Source organism: Herpailurus yagouaroundi, unplaced genomic scaffold (assembly GCF_014898765.1).
Source record: "Herpailurus yagouaroundi ecotype Mexico unplaced genomic scaffold, PumYag 166, whole genome shotgun sequence".
Classification (NCBI taxonomy): domain Eukaryota; kingdom Metazoa; phylum Chordata; class Mammalia; order Carnivora; family Felidae; genus Herpailurus; species Herpailurus yagouaroundi.
The window spans coordinates 22,727,695-22,742,788 of record NW_024412407.1 but is presented as its reverse complement, the minus strand read 5'-3'; the positions used below and the strand labels follow the sequence as shown (position 1 = coordinate 22,742,788).

At 35.5% G+C, this 15,094-nt stretch overlaps 1 protein-coding gene across 9 annotated transcripts in view; it reads right to left on the bottom strand.

Annotated features, from left to right (window-relative positions):
- The window catches only part of LMNTD1 (lamin tail domain containing 1), a 525,504-nt gene that overhangs the window by 475,163 nt on the left and 35,247 nt on the right, over positions 1–15,094 (bottom strand). The window contains exon 2 of one of the 9 annotated variants that reach the window (XM_040488613.1): positions 3,780–3,833. The exons of the other annotated variants lie outside the window; for them this stretch is intronic. The gene's annotated coding sequence lies outside the window, so the exon portion shown is untranslated. The remainder of the gene's footprint in view (positions 1–3,779; positions 3,834–15,094) is intronic. 9 annotated transcript variants of the gene reach the window in all.

Here is a 15,094-nt window from a genome sequence, read left to right as displayed (position 1 = left end):
TAAGTTGCTCTACTTATTAGCTATTCTGATCTCTAGGGTGTCCATTTATGGCATGCCAGAGGGGAACATAACATTAAGAGCAGATTTTTCTTAGAGCAAAGTGGGAAATCTCCATGAACTTTTTAAACGGAACTTTGAATGCACTCCAATCTGCAACACATAATTATTTCATGCTGACTAAAATCAAGAAGAAGTAAATATGGGACTATACTCACAAATGTAATTACAAATTGCAACCTGTGCTTCATCACTGCTATCGACTCAAAGATACTCTTTGCTGGATTTCTTAAAATGATGACTCCTTATTTCTGTAACTTAATGGAATCTTGAGTATAATGTAACACTAGGTCATTTCTAGGCAATTTATGGTGCCTGGTGACACTTGTTGGAACTGGAGGAACATTTCTAATGACAAAATGTATTCACAAGCACACACAAATTTTTTTTATCTTCTTTTTCCTCCTTTTCTATTTATTTAATAATTCCTTTTAAAAAAAAGAATAGGAATAGTCTACAATAACTCCTGAATTCCTTTTCATAAGTGTTACTTAAACTCATCATTTTATAAATACAGCTTGAATTATTTTCACATAAATGTGTGATAACCCCATGTTTGTCAGAAAGAAGCTCATTTGCCACTTTCCTGTCCACTAGCCTCTGAGATACTGCCTCATATTTTCTATGTGTACCTGGAATCTTTCCATCTAGAAAAATGTCATATCATTTATAAATTTGAAGTTTTCAGTCATCTATAAAAAATTTAAATACACCCAATTCTAGTATTCATCCCAGGTACTCATTATTTGTACTTCTATATTATTTATAAATATTTTTTTAATTCTTCTTTTGTTTTAGATCTCCAAGCTAGTCATTTATCCATGTCAGAATTTGTTCTTCAATCCCCTGATAACTTCCTCAAAATTTTGCTCTGGCCAAATGTTTATTTGTATCCTTAGAGGAAAATAAACCTTTTCCCCAATAAATTATGCTTCTTGGGCACTTAATGAGTCTCTGTTTAATCTTGGTTTCCAACAGCTTTCCAGGTATAGAAATGAAACATTCTAGGCTGTTGTATACATTTCTGTGGCCCTTCCACTGGATGGAGGCCATTATGGAAGACTATCAAAAGTGTTCTAGCATAGTCCTGCAACTGCTATACAGTCCTTATCCTTTAATATTTAAATCAAATGTTATCTCCTCTGTGAAGTTTTCTATGACTCACCCTATTCCTATCATCCTGCTTGCATGAACAAAACCAAATATATTTGGGAATCAGTGAGTAGGAACACTTTTTCCTCAAAGTCCAGAGGGATATAAAACTGGTTGGATGAGTTCATAGAGACATTTTAAGGCAAACAGGTAGAATAATAGGAGAATTTTCGTTAAACAATATTGACCACCTATCTAAAGCACAGTGGCTTTAGATAGAATATGGACCCAGCTAACTGAATACAAATACAAATTTTTTAACATATAGGGCTATTCATGTACTCCATTTCTTCGTCAGTGAGCTTTTGTGGCTTGGGTCTCTTTAGGAATTTGTCAATTTCATATCAGTTTTTATAATATACTTTTCTTATCCCTTATTTTTTTAATGTTTATTTATTTTTGAGAGAGACGGAGGGCAAGCTAGGGAGGGGCAGAGAGAGAGAGAGAGAGAGGGAGAAACAGAATCTGAAGCAGGCTCTGCTGAAAGCACAAAGCCCAACACAGGGCTCGAACTCACAGACCACCAGATCATGACCTGAGCCAAAGTTGGATGCTTAACCGACTGAGCCACCCAGGTGCCCCTCTTCTTACCCTTTAAATGCTGGTACTGATGGAAACCACATAAGGATAGACTCATTGAATGTGTAAGAAACAATTTAATTTGTTGGATCTGCAGAGAGGTTCCCTTTTGCTTTATAATATTGGTTATCCATGTTTTCTCCTTTTTCTTTTTTTTCCTGCTCAGTCTGGATAAAGTTTTACCAATTTTATTAAGCTTTCAAAAAAAGTTTTTTTTTTTTTAATTTCATTGATTTTTCTCCATTGTTTTTCTGTGTACTCTTTCAGTCATTTCTACTCTTATCTCCATCATTTCCTTCCTTCTGCTTATTTTGAGCTAAACTTGCTCTTCTTTTTCAAGTTTTTTTAAGATCATTGATTTGAGACCTTTCTTCTTGTCTAATATAAGCACTTAACGTTATAAGTTTGTCTCTAAACACTGTTTTGGCTTCATCCCACAAGTTTTTATGTTGTATATTCATTTTCACTCAGTTCAAAATATTTGATAAATTTTCTTGTGATTTCTTCTCTCACCCATAGATTATTTAGAATGTATTATTCAAATTTCAGATTTTCCAGATAAAATTTGTGATTGATTTGTTGCTTAATTCCTGCTCTCCATCTGGTCCTGAGTTTGAAGTTGTGACTTTTTTTTTTTTCAACGTTTATTTATTTTTGTGACAGAGAGAGACAGAGCATGAACGGGGGAGGAGCAGAGAGAGAGGGAGACACAGAATCGGAAACAGGCTCCAGGCTTCGAGCCATCAGCCCAGAGCCTGACGCGGGGCTCGAACTCACGGACCGCGAGATCGTGACCTGGCTGAAGTCGGACGCTTAACCGACTGCGCCACCCAGGCGCCCCTGAAGTTGTGACTTTGATCTCACTGTCTGGGCTATAATGATAGGTTCCCTACTAGGATTTGATCCCTGAAATGTGCCCTCCAACTTCATACCCTATCCTCTTGCCCTTCAGTACTCTTCATGGGACTCATCTGGATGTGTCTGACTATCTTCTATCTGATGTAATAGAGGGATAATAAACAATGGTAGATTTGATAGGAAATCAAATACAGATCAGTTAAAAAAACTACCAAAGTGCATTAAGGATTTGAAATACTTTAGATTAATAATACACACAGAGTAAACTTCTCCAGAAATAGTCACTGAGGAATAGGGCACTGAAAATATATAATAAGGTTTTACTCAAATTTAAGAATTAACAGGGTTGATAAGATCAAGGTATAGAGGACTTTCAATTATTAGTAGAACTCTTCTTTGAAATAACCCTACAATTCTTTCCAAATTATCTTCCCATTTTTCCCCATTGTCTTCTCAGTGCAGATATATAATGATTATGCGAATTAAATATTCTATTTGATACCAGAGTTACAACAGAGAATATTACCAGGTTGAGCAAAAGTGTAATCCCTATTCTTCTTCAATGACTATAATCACAATTATATAGAGAGGCAATTCCTTTAATATTGGTGATAATATAGTCCAGTCTATTTTCTAACTTTTCAAAACTTAAATTCATGTCATTAATGTTTCAGGTGTGAGAATTATAACAAGGAGAATTTTTTATTAAAAGTGACCTTATTTTTAAAAGATATATACTGAAATATATGTAGATAAAATGATATTTTTATAAAAATCTAAATGTAATTATTTATTTATTGGAAGAGATTATACTGGGAAAATTTTTCAATTAATCTCAAATGAAAAGTACAGGAAGAAAAACAGCTGAATTATATAGGATCTCGTGTCTATATCCCCTCCATATAAAGTCTTCAGACAGACATCTCACACAATGATACACAAACAAACCAATTCATAAACACATCCCTTAATCTGAAGAAAGTCATGATTGATATTCATGGAAGCCAGGCCCTACAAAATATATCCTCTAAATGGCATGGAACAAATTACCAACAACCAAAGGAGATGCTTAAACAGGCAATTAAAACGTGAGGATGCTACTTAATCTGATTATAGACAAAGCTGGGGCCTACCTTAGGTTGATCCCCTCTGTGCTTCCTAACTCATAATTCCCCTTCTAAGATAGCCTGAAAGAAGAGAAAATAAAGCAGCTTTGACTAATAAATTGGGTTATGTCTATATGTACAAACAAAAAGGGCGACTTCTCAGCTAAATTTTATCTCTCTATACTCAGGAAGCACAGGATCCTTACTCACTTGTAAAATATTTACAATTGTATATTTACATTACAATAATATTACAATAATAAATAATAAATAATAAATATTACAATAATATTTATATTTAATACTGTGCATTTATTAATCTAGATATAGCACTAACTATATTTATAGGGTTTAAATTATCATAATTCATATCTGTAGAATTTGATCAAAAAAACTACAAAGACACCAGGTATTTCCATCAATACTTTAATGGTAATTGATTTTTTAAATCAGCAAGTTAACTTGCAATGCTGCTGAAGGCAACCAATCAATTTTCCCACTGTTTTAAGCTATTTGTCATTTTGGGAAATGAAAAATAATTTTCTTGTAAAAAATTAAAACATACAATTTGCTTTTGGGATTAATGTTGTGACATTGTGTGGTATCACTAATTTAAGAGGATTAATTAAATTTTGCTAAAAGTCCTTGGATATTAGATTTTTAAAAATGTTTTATAACCATAAAATATATCTTAGACATAAAATCAGATTCCAATCTATAATCAGTATGGCTTAGGAAATTTGGCTGAACAATTAGGAAAAGGCAAGCAACAGGGGAAAAGAAAACAAATGGAAGGTTAGGGGGTGAGGTTTTAATTTTTAGAAAGGATAAAAACCAGTCCAATAGTCAAAACATGTGGTTATTTATTATAAACATAGTGGAGAGATTGAATTAAAAAAATCTTGCCTCGCTGGCCATCTGTCCACACTCTGTTTACTGCTGCTGCTCTGAGGAAAATAACTACATCCTGGGTTGAACCCAGGAGTACTGGGTTCATTATTATTAACATTCTCACTAATGTGCCTTAGTCGATCTTTCTGCAGTCTAGAAAAATATGATAAATAAAAGTCAGATGACAGAGTGTGGATTGATCAGATGTCATATTTATCATTTTGGGTTTTTTTTAAGTTTATTTATTTTTGAGATGGAGACAGAGAGAGTAAGCTGGGGAGGAACAGAGAGTGTGAGGGAGAATCTCAAGCAGGCTCTGCACTTTTAGTGAAGAGCCCTACACAGAGCTCAAACTCGCAAAACTGTGAGATCATGACCTTAGCTGAAATCAAGAGTTGCATGCTTAACTGACTGAGCCATCCAGGAACCCCCCATTCTGCAATTCCTAACACCCCAGAATTCCATTTCAGTCTCAACAGGAATTAAAGAATACTGACATTATACTGTTCCAGTTTTTAAAATGAAGCCTGAAATACCACGTAGAGCAATGGCTGGGGAAGAAAACAACAATAAAATTTGTTTTGTTTGACAGTGACTGACAATAATATTATTGACCATGTCTGTCTATAAATACTATTGTATTGTGCAGCTCTTTCCCCTCAAGTATTATCTAGGTATGGAATTAGTTGATCAACTTGTTACCATGGATACTAAAAAATCTGACAAAGTGACCTAAATGTAGATTGTGGGTAAAACTGTATTGGTATTTGTTGCTTATTGGTATTTGTAACATGCTAGTGCTCTGTCCTTCCTCATTAAAAAGAACAGTCTTAGGGAAGGGGTCCAATGTCCCCAGAGATTCTTATCCCCGTGGGTCCTCCTCTCACCTTTTACCTTCCTTGGCTCCACAGCTCTCTCAAGGTTCTGAACTCGTAGATTCTACTATCTACTTGCACAGGAATTTAATGATACCACCACTGGTCCCAACTGCTTGTCTCTGGGATACTTACATCTGATCTCTAGGGATTTACTAGTTTCTCTCTTTATCTAAAATAAGTTTGGAGAATGTTTTATTTTGTCTTAGCTTAAAAAATGCTTAACCCAGAAAATTAGGAGGAAAACAATGAATTTAAAAACAAAACTTCAAATTCTTGTTCTACCTTTAACTCACTATGGATCTTGAGTAAGTTACTTCACTTTTAATCATTCATTCAACCAACAGTTACTGAGGAACTACCATGTCAAATAGGCTTAGGCAACAGTTATGCAAAGAAAAATAGTATATAATTCTGTTCTCAAGGAGCTCACAATGGTAAACAGATGATAGACATATACACCAATGTTTGCAAAGCTGGGTGACACAAATCACGATAGGAGGAAATTATGAAGTTCTTAGTGGGTCATCTAATCCAGACTGGGAAGCTCAGGGCAGGCTTCTAGGAGGAGAAGAGTCTGAGGTGAGGTCTTAAGGATGAGTAGGAGACAACCAGTTCAAGCAGGAATGAGGTGAGAGAGGGAGTGCAAAAGAAGGAAAGAGTGCAATGTTAATGGCCTTAAAAAGAGGACCATTCTACATTCAGCCATTCTACTTGACCCACCATGAAAAAGTGTCATGATAATATAAATGCTATTAATTAGCTTTTAAAGCCAAACTGCAGATAAAAGTATTGTTGATGGTTTCAGCATGGAATAATTAATAACATTAAATGTCAACATTATTTAAGCATATAAAAGAAAATTATTACATCTAACCTAATTCCACTCCTTGTGTCCACTTACACAAGACAAATGAAATCATATTTCCAACAGAAACCAGAATAAATATATTATTAGCAACTTTATTCATATTAGCTCAAACTGGAAACAACTCCAATGCCTATTAACAGTGAAAGAGATAAGCAAATTATGTATATTTATACAATGTAATAATAATCAGTGATAAAAAGAAATCAACATTCAACAACATAGATGAATCTCAGACATTATACTGAGAGAAAAAGCCAGACATACACATAAAAGACAATACTGAGATTACATTTATGTGAAATTCTAGAAAGAAATCTACTCTGTGATAAAAAGATCAGATAAGTTTTTGCCTCTTGCAGGGGCAAGACACTGACTAGGAAGGAGCACAGGGGAAATTTATGGAGTGTTGAAAGTAATAGAGATGAGGGTCACACATGTGTATGCACTATTACAACTCATTGAATTGTGGTTTTCCTTTCTAGAGGGGTTGGCAGCAGGGTGGGAGGACCCTGTGCTTGCCTCATCCCACAAATGTGACTAGATGGCTATCAAATCATCTTAAGTGCCCCAGAGGTCAACCTGGAGACTGACAGAACAGGCTCCACAGCTGAAGGTTGAGAGGAGGTCACATTGAGGAAGGTGGGAATTGTGGAGATGTGGTTTGAGAGAGAGACAGATAGTGGCCCCTATGGTGGGGAAGGAACAGAGGTCACAGAGTGGGGAGAGGGATGGGCTGGTACGTGGTAGAGTGAATGGGGAAGACGAGTCCCTATAGCAATTGGCTTGGAAAGCAAGAGGGGCCAATGAGTTCTTGCAACTAGCAGGGCTTAAAGCCTGGAGTTTTTGAGGACAGCAGGCTTGGCTGGGATAGAGCCTGGAGGGCATTGTGCCAGTCTTGGAGAGAAGGCTGGGCAAAGAGTCCACAGACAATGCAGCATGGAAACAGCAATCAGAAGAGCACCTAGAGCACACAGTGGGAGGTTGTTTGCTCATCTCAGAGTGTGTCCCAGAGAGGCAACATTCATGGAAATACCCCTTTGGGGGGTTCTCCTTTGGGAACAAAGGAACTGGAAGGCTCCATTTCCCTTGCCTGCCCCTAGCATAAGCAGAGGACCACCTGTGGCAACCAGCTCAGCCTTGACATTGGCTACCTAATTTGCCTGCACCAACCACCTTCCCCCACAACTCCAATAAAACTGCCTTTCCCAGTCACACTTGCCTCAGTCCAAGCATGGCGGGGGCCCACCCCCAGAAGACTAGTACAAACCCTGCCAATACCACATCTCCTGACCCAGGAGTTTTGCAGGGCCTCAGATCCAGCAGCAGTGGCAACGGGTCTCATTCCACAAGCAGACCAGAGCACACCTAGTAAAAATGCACCACATTCAGGCCACTGACCAAACACTGCCCACAATAGGCAAAAAGAGCCTCTCAAGATGGCTGGTCTGAAAGATAAAGTGGCAGGATGAAACCACAGAGCACACACAACACACATTGGAAATACTCCCTGAAGTGCCAGGCCTTGGGGAACAGGGAACCCTATAGGAGCTCTTATTCATATGGTCATTACCTTCAAGAAGAGGAGATGTAGCTAACTTTACTAACACACAGAAATGGGCACAAGTACTTAGACAAAATGAGAAGACAGAGGAATTTGTCTCCCAAAAAAGAATAGGACAAGGCCACAGACAGAGATCTAAGCAAAACAGTAACATGGCTGGTGGAGTATTTAAAGCATTGATCATAAGCAGAACCTGAGTGGCTCAGTTGGTTGAGTGTCCAACTTTGGCCCAGGTCATGATCTCACAGTAAGTCCAAGCCCTGCCTCAGGCTCTCTGCTGTCAGCTCAGAGCCTGGGGTCTGCTTTGGATTCTGTGTTTCTCTCTCTCTCTCTCTCTCTCTCTCTCTCTCTCTCTCTCTGCCCCTCCCCCACTTATGATCTCTCTTTCTCTCAAAAATAAATAAATAAACATTTTTTAAAAAATAAAGCATTGATCATAAGGATACTCACCAGACTTGATAAAAGAGTGGAAGACATCAGCAAGACTCTTAACACAGAAATAAAATAGAATGAATCAGAGATGAAGAGTGCAATAAATGTAATTAGAGGCCCTTTTGATGCAATGAACAGCAGGCTGAAAGAAGCAGAGGAACGATTTAATAACCTAAAAGACAAGAGTAATGTAAAGTAATCAAGATGAACAAAAGAGACAAAAAAGAATTATGCAAAATGAGAATAGACTTAGGGAACTCAGTGACTCCATCAAATGTAATAACATTCATATTATAGGAATCCCGGAAAAAGAAGAAAAGGGAACCGAAAATTTACTTGAAGAAATAATAGCTGAAAACTTCCCTAAACTGGGTAAGGAAACAGATAACCAGATCCAGTAGGCATAGAGAACCCCCCAAAAAATCAGCAAAAGCAGATCCACACCAAGATATATTATAATTAAAATGGCAAAATCTAGTGATAAAAAAATTTTAAAGCAACAAGACAAAGGAAGACAGTTACATACACGGAAAACCCCATAAGGCTCTCAGGGAATTTTTCAGTGGACACTTTGCAAGCCAGAAGAAGTGTCATGATATATTCAAAGTACTGAATGGGGAAAATCTGCAGCCAGAATATTCTATCCAGCAAGAATATCATTCAGAGTAGAAGGAGATAAAGAGTTTTCCGGACAAACAAAACTAAAGAGATTCAAGACCACTAAACCAGTACTATGAGAAATATTAAGGGGATTCTTTGAGTGGAAAGACCAAAAGTGACAATATAAATGTAGGAAATACAAAGCCAGTAAAATTGAGTGATTTTATAAAATATCAGTCAAGAAACTCACAAAATAAAGGGATGTAACATATGAACCCATATACCTAAAACATGGGGAGGAGAGGAGTAAAGAATGGATTCAAACTTAAGCAACCATCAACCTAATAAAGACTGTTATATGCAGAAGATGTTATATACAAACCTAATGGTAATCACAAATAAAAAACCACTAATAAAATGAAAAAAAAAAAAAAGAGAGAAAGAAGTCCAAATACATTACTAAGGAAAACCAGCAAGCCATGAAAGAGAGAAAGACAAGAAAATAGAGAAAATCTTCAGAGACAACCATAAAACAGGTAATAAAATGGCAATAAATACGTAGCTATCAATAATTACTTTGAATATAAATGGACTAAATACTCCTCCAATCAAAATATATACAGTGACAGAATGGGTTAAAAAACAAGACACATCTATATGCTGCTTACAAGAGATTCATTTTAGACCTGAAGACACCTGCAGATTGAAAGTGAGAGCATGAAAAAACACTTATACAAATGGATGTCAAAAGAAAGCCAGAACAGCAATAGTTATCTTGGGCAAAATAGACTTTAAAACACAAACTGTAACAAGAAACAAAGAAGAACACTATATAATAATAATAATAAAGGGGGCAATCCAACAAGAAGATATAACGATTGTAAATATTTATGCACCCAAATTTATGCACCCAACACATAAAACACTTAATAAGAAACATAAAGGAACTAATCAATAATAATACAATAATAGTAGGGGACTATAACACACCACAACCATCAATGAACAGAGATAATCCAAACAGAAAAACAACAAGGAAACAGTGCCTTTGAATGGCACACTGGACCATATGGGTTTAACAGATATATTCAGAACATTCCATCCTAAGAAAACAGCAGAATATACATTCTTTTCAAGTGCACATGGGGCATTCTCCAGAATAGATCACATACTAGGTCACAAAAGAAGCCTCAACAAATTAAGGAAGATCTAAGTCATGCATCTTTCTGACCAACAACACTGTGAAACTACAGAAGTCAACCACAAGAAAGAATCTGGAAAGATCACAAATACACGGAGGTTAAAAACATGCTAATAAACAATGAATGAATCAGCCGGGAAATAAAAGAAGAAATAAAAAAAGTACATGGAAACAAATGAAAATGAAAGTACAATGGTCTAAACCCTTTGGGATACAGCAACAGCAGTTCTGCAAGGGAAGTTTGAGCAATACAGGCCTAACTCAAGAAGCAAAAGAAAAAAAAATCAACTAAACAGCCTAACTTGAAGGAACTAGAAAAAGAACAATAAATGAAGCCCAAAGTCAGCAGAAGGAAGGAAATAATAAAGATTAGAGCAGAAATAAAAGATAAAGAAACTAAAAAAACAATAGAACAGATCAATGAAACCAGGAGCTGGTTCTTTGAAAAGATCAATAAAACTGATAAAACCTCTACCCAGAGTTATCAAGAAAAAAAAGAGAAATGAACAAAATCAGAAAGGAGAAATAACCAATACCACAGAAATACAAATAAGAGAATATTATTAAAAACTATATTGAAACAAATTGCACAACCTAGAAGAAATGAATAAATTCTTAGAAACATTATAACCTACCAAGACTGAAACAGGAAGAAATAGAAAATTTGAACAGATTGATTACCAGCAAAAAAATTGAATCAGAAATCAAAAAACTTCAGGACCAGGTGGCTTCACTGGGGAATTCCATAAAACATTTAAAAAAGAGTTAATAATTATACTTCTCAAACTATTGCAAAAAAAAATAGAAAAGAAAGGAAAACATTCAAATTCATTCCATGATACCAGCATTACCCTGATACCAAAACAAGATAAAGATATCACCAAAAAAAAAAAAAAAAATCTACAGGACAATCTCTGGTGAATACAAATACAAATATCCTCAACAAAATACTAGCAAACCAAATCTGACAATACATTAAAAAAATCATTCACATCAAGCGGGATGTATTCCTGGATTGAAAGCGTGGTTCAGTATTCACAAATCAATCAATGTGATACATTACGTCAATAAGAGAAAAAGACGGGGCACTGAGGTGGTTCAGCTGGTTGTGTCAGACTCTTGATTTAGACTCAGGTCATGATCCCAGAGTTGTGGGATCGAGCCCTGTATTGGGCTCTGCACTGAGCATGGAGCCTGCTTAAGATTTCTCTCCCTCCATCCCTCTCTCCCACTCATGTGCTCTCTCTCTCTGTCTTTCTTTCTCTCAAAAATAATAATAATAAGACAAAGGATAAGAACCACACAATCATTTCAATAGACACAGAAAAGGATTTGACAAAGTACAACACCCATTCATGATAAAAAATCCTCAACAAAGTTAATTTAGAGGGAATATACCTCAACTTAGTAAAGGCCATATATGAAAAACTCACAATGAATATCATCCTTAAAGGGACAAAACTGAGAACTTTTCCCCTAAGGTCAGGAATAACACCAGGATGTCCACTCTCACCACTGTTGTTCAACATAGTACTGGAAATCCTAGCCACAGCCACCAGACAATAAAAAGAAATAAAAACCTTCCAAATGGGCAAGGAAGAAATAACACTTTCACCATTTGTAGATAACATGATACTTTATTAGAAAACTTGAAATATTCCCCTAAAAAACTGCTAGAACTGATAAATAAATTCAGTAAAGTCACAGGATACAAAATCAGTGTGCAGAAATCTGTTGCATTTCTATACACCAATAATGAAGCAGCAGAAAGAAAAATTAAGAAAATAATCCCATTTACAATTGCACCCAAAACAATAAGATATCTAGGAATAAACCTAACCAAAGAATTAAAAGACCTATACTCTGAAAACTATAAAACACTGATGAAAGAAATTGAAGAGAACACAAAGAAATCAAAAGACACCCAGGTTCAGGGATTCGAAGAATAAATATTGATAAAATGTCTATAAAACTCAACCAAATCTACACATTTAATGCAATCCCTATCAAAAGATCAATAGCATTTTTCACAGGACTAGAACAAACAATCTTAAAATTTTTATGGAACCACAGAACACCTTGAATAACCAAAGCAGCCTTGAAAAAGAAAACCAAAGCTGGAGTCATCACAATTCTGGATGTCAAGTTGTATTACAAAGCTGTAGTGATCAAAATAGTATGGTACTGATACCAAAAAGACATGTAGATGAATAGAATAGAATAGAATAGAATAGAATAGAATAGAATAGAATAGAATAGAATAGAATAGAATACAGTAGGATAGAATAGAATAGAATAGAATAGAATAGAATAGAATAGAATAGAATAGAATAGAATAGAATAGAATAGAATAGAAAACAGAAATAAACCCACAACTATGTGGTCAATTAATCTTTGACAAAGCAGGAAAGAATATATCCAATAGGGAAAAAAAAGGCAGTCTCTTCAACAAATGGTGTTGAGAAAACTGGACAGCAACATGCAAAAGAAAGAAACTGGACTATTTTTTTTTTTTACAGTATACCTAAAAATAACTCAAAAGGGATGAAAGAACTAAATGTGAGACCTGAAACCATAAAAAATTCTAGAAGAGAACACAGGCGGTAACTTCTCTGACATAGGCCATAGGAACTTTTTTCTAGATAAGTCCTGAGGCAAGGAAAACAAAAGCAAAAACAAACTATTGGCACTACATCAAAATAAGAAGTTCTTGCACAGTGAAGGAAACAATCAACAGAACTAAAAGACAACTAATGGAATGGGAGAAGATATTTGCAAATGACATATCGAATAAAGGGTTAGTATCCAAAATATATAAAGAACTTCTAAAACTCAACACCCAAAAACCAAATAATTCAATTTAAAAATGGATGGAAGGCATGAACAAACAGTTCTCCAAAATGACATCAAGATGGCCAACAGACTCATGAAAAGATGCTCATCATCACTACCATCAGGGAAATGCAAATCAAAACTACAAGTGATACCTCACACCTGTCAGAATGGCTAAAATCAATAATACAAGAAAAAACAGGTGTTGACAAGGATATGGAGAAAAAGGAATTCTTGTACACTGTTGGTGGGAATGAAAACTGCTGCAGCCACTGTGGAAAACAGTACGGACGTTCCTCAAAAAGTTAAAAATAGAACTAGCTAAGGTCCAGCAATCACACTACTGGGTATTTATTCAAAGAATACAAAAAAACACTAATTCATAGGGATACAGGCCCCTGATGTTTATAGCAGCATTATTTGCAACAGCCAGGATGTGGAGGCAGACCAATTATCCATCAATTGATTAATGGATAAAGAAGATGTGGTATACACACACACACACACACACACACACACACACACACACACACACACACGATGGAATATTATTCAGCCATAACAATGAATGAAATCTTGCCAGTTGCAACAATGTGGAAAGAGAGATTATAATGTTAAATAAAATAAGTCAGTCAGAGAAAGACAAATACCATATGATTTCACTCATATGTGGAATTTAAGAAACAAAACAAACGACTAAATGGGGGAAAAGACAATGCGAGAGAGAAACCAAGAAATAGGCTCTTTAACTATAGAAAACAACTTACGGTTGCCAGAGGAGAGGTGGAGGAGGGAGGAAGAAAGGGTGAATAGGTAATGCGGATGAAGGAGTGCACTTGTGATGAGCGCCAGGTGATGTACAGAATTGTTGAATCACTATATTATACACCTGAAATCCTATAAGACTGTATGTTAACTAAGTGGAATTAAAATAAAAACTTTTTTTAAAAGAATGAAAAACAAAAAACTAACTGAATTGCACATGCAAGTTTTGGGGCTTTCACTCTGTATTTTTTATCAAAAAAATGAAAACAACCATAAGCTTTAATCATTAGGTTTGCCTTTTTTGGCAGTATAAGTTAGTCATTCTGAGGCTACCTCCTATGTTCTAGGTTTGAGCAGAATTCTAGCATTTTGAAAATAATGGGAGCCAGTTTTCTCACTGTAGAGGAATTGGTAGCAAATACAGAAAGAAAGAAACTAAAACTGTGCTGTCCAATATGATGGGTATTAGCCACATGTGGCTTTTGAACCTTAAAATATGGCTAGCCCAAACTGAGGATGTACTGTCAACATCAAGTACACAGTAGATTAGGAGTCCAGTACAAAATATGTAAAAAATCTAATTAATAATTTTTTATGTTGATTATATGTCAAAATCATAAAATTTTTAGATATATTGAGTTAAATAATATATTATTAAAATCAATTTCTGTTGTTTCTTTTTACTTTTATAACATGGCAACCAGAAAATTTATAGTTATCTATGTGGTTCGTATTTGTATTGACTGGACAGTGCTGAAATATAATGTAACTTATGGTGCTGGACCGGAATTGGAGCTATCATTCCAATATGTGAAATCAGAGTCCTATCTATCTATCTATCTATCTATCTATCTATCTATCTATCTATCTTTTTTTCTCTGAAAGGGCCTGGAAACAATGACATACCAGGAGCAATGAACATAACTAGGTACCCAAATCTTGGTACCATTCTCCATTAAAAGGAAATATAGTTGATTACAGAAATGGCTGATTTCAGGGCTGGGGCAGAGAAAGTACAGGATGAGTGTGGAACATCTTATTTCAAAAGAAAGTAAAGGATTGCTATAAAAATGATGGAGTATATCAAAATGACACAAAAGAATCACTGGTGCTTCCACTCACCAAATCTACGATAATTTGGGCATCAATATAAATGATGATAGTAATGGATCGTAACCTATTGAATAAGAAACCATGAGTCCGTAATCATTATAATTACATACATACATACATACATACATACATACATACATACATACTTCCTTATAGTGGAATGCCAACCAATAAATATAGAAAAAAGTGACGGAGGTAGAA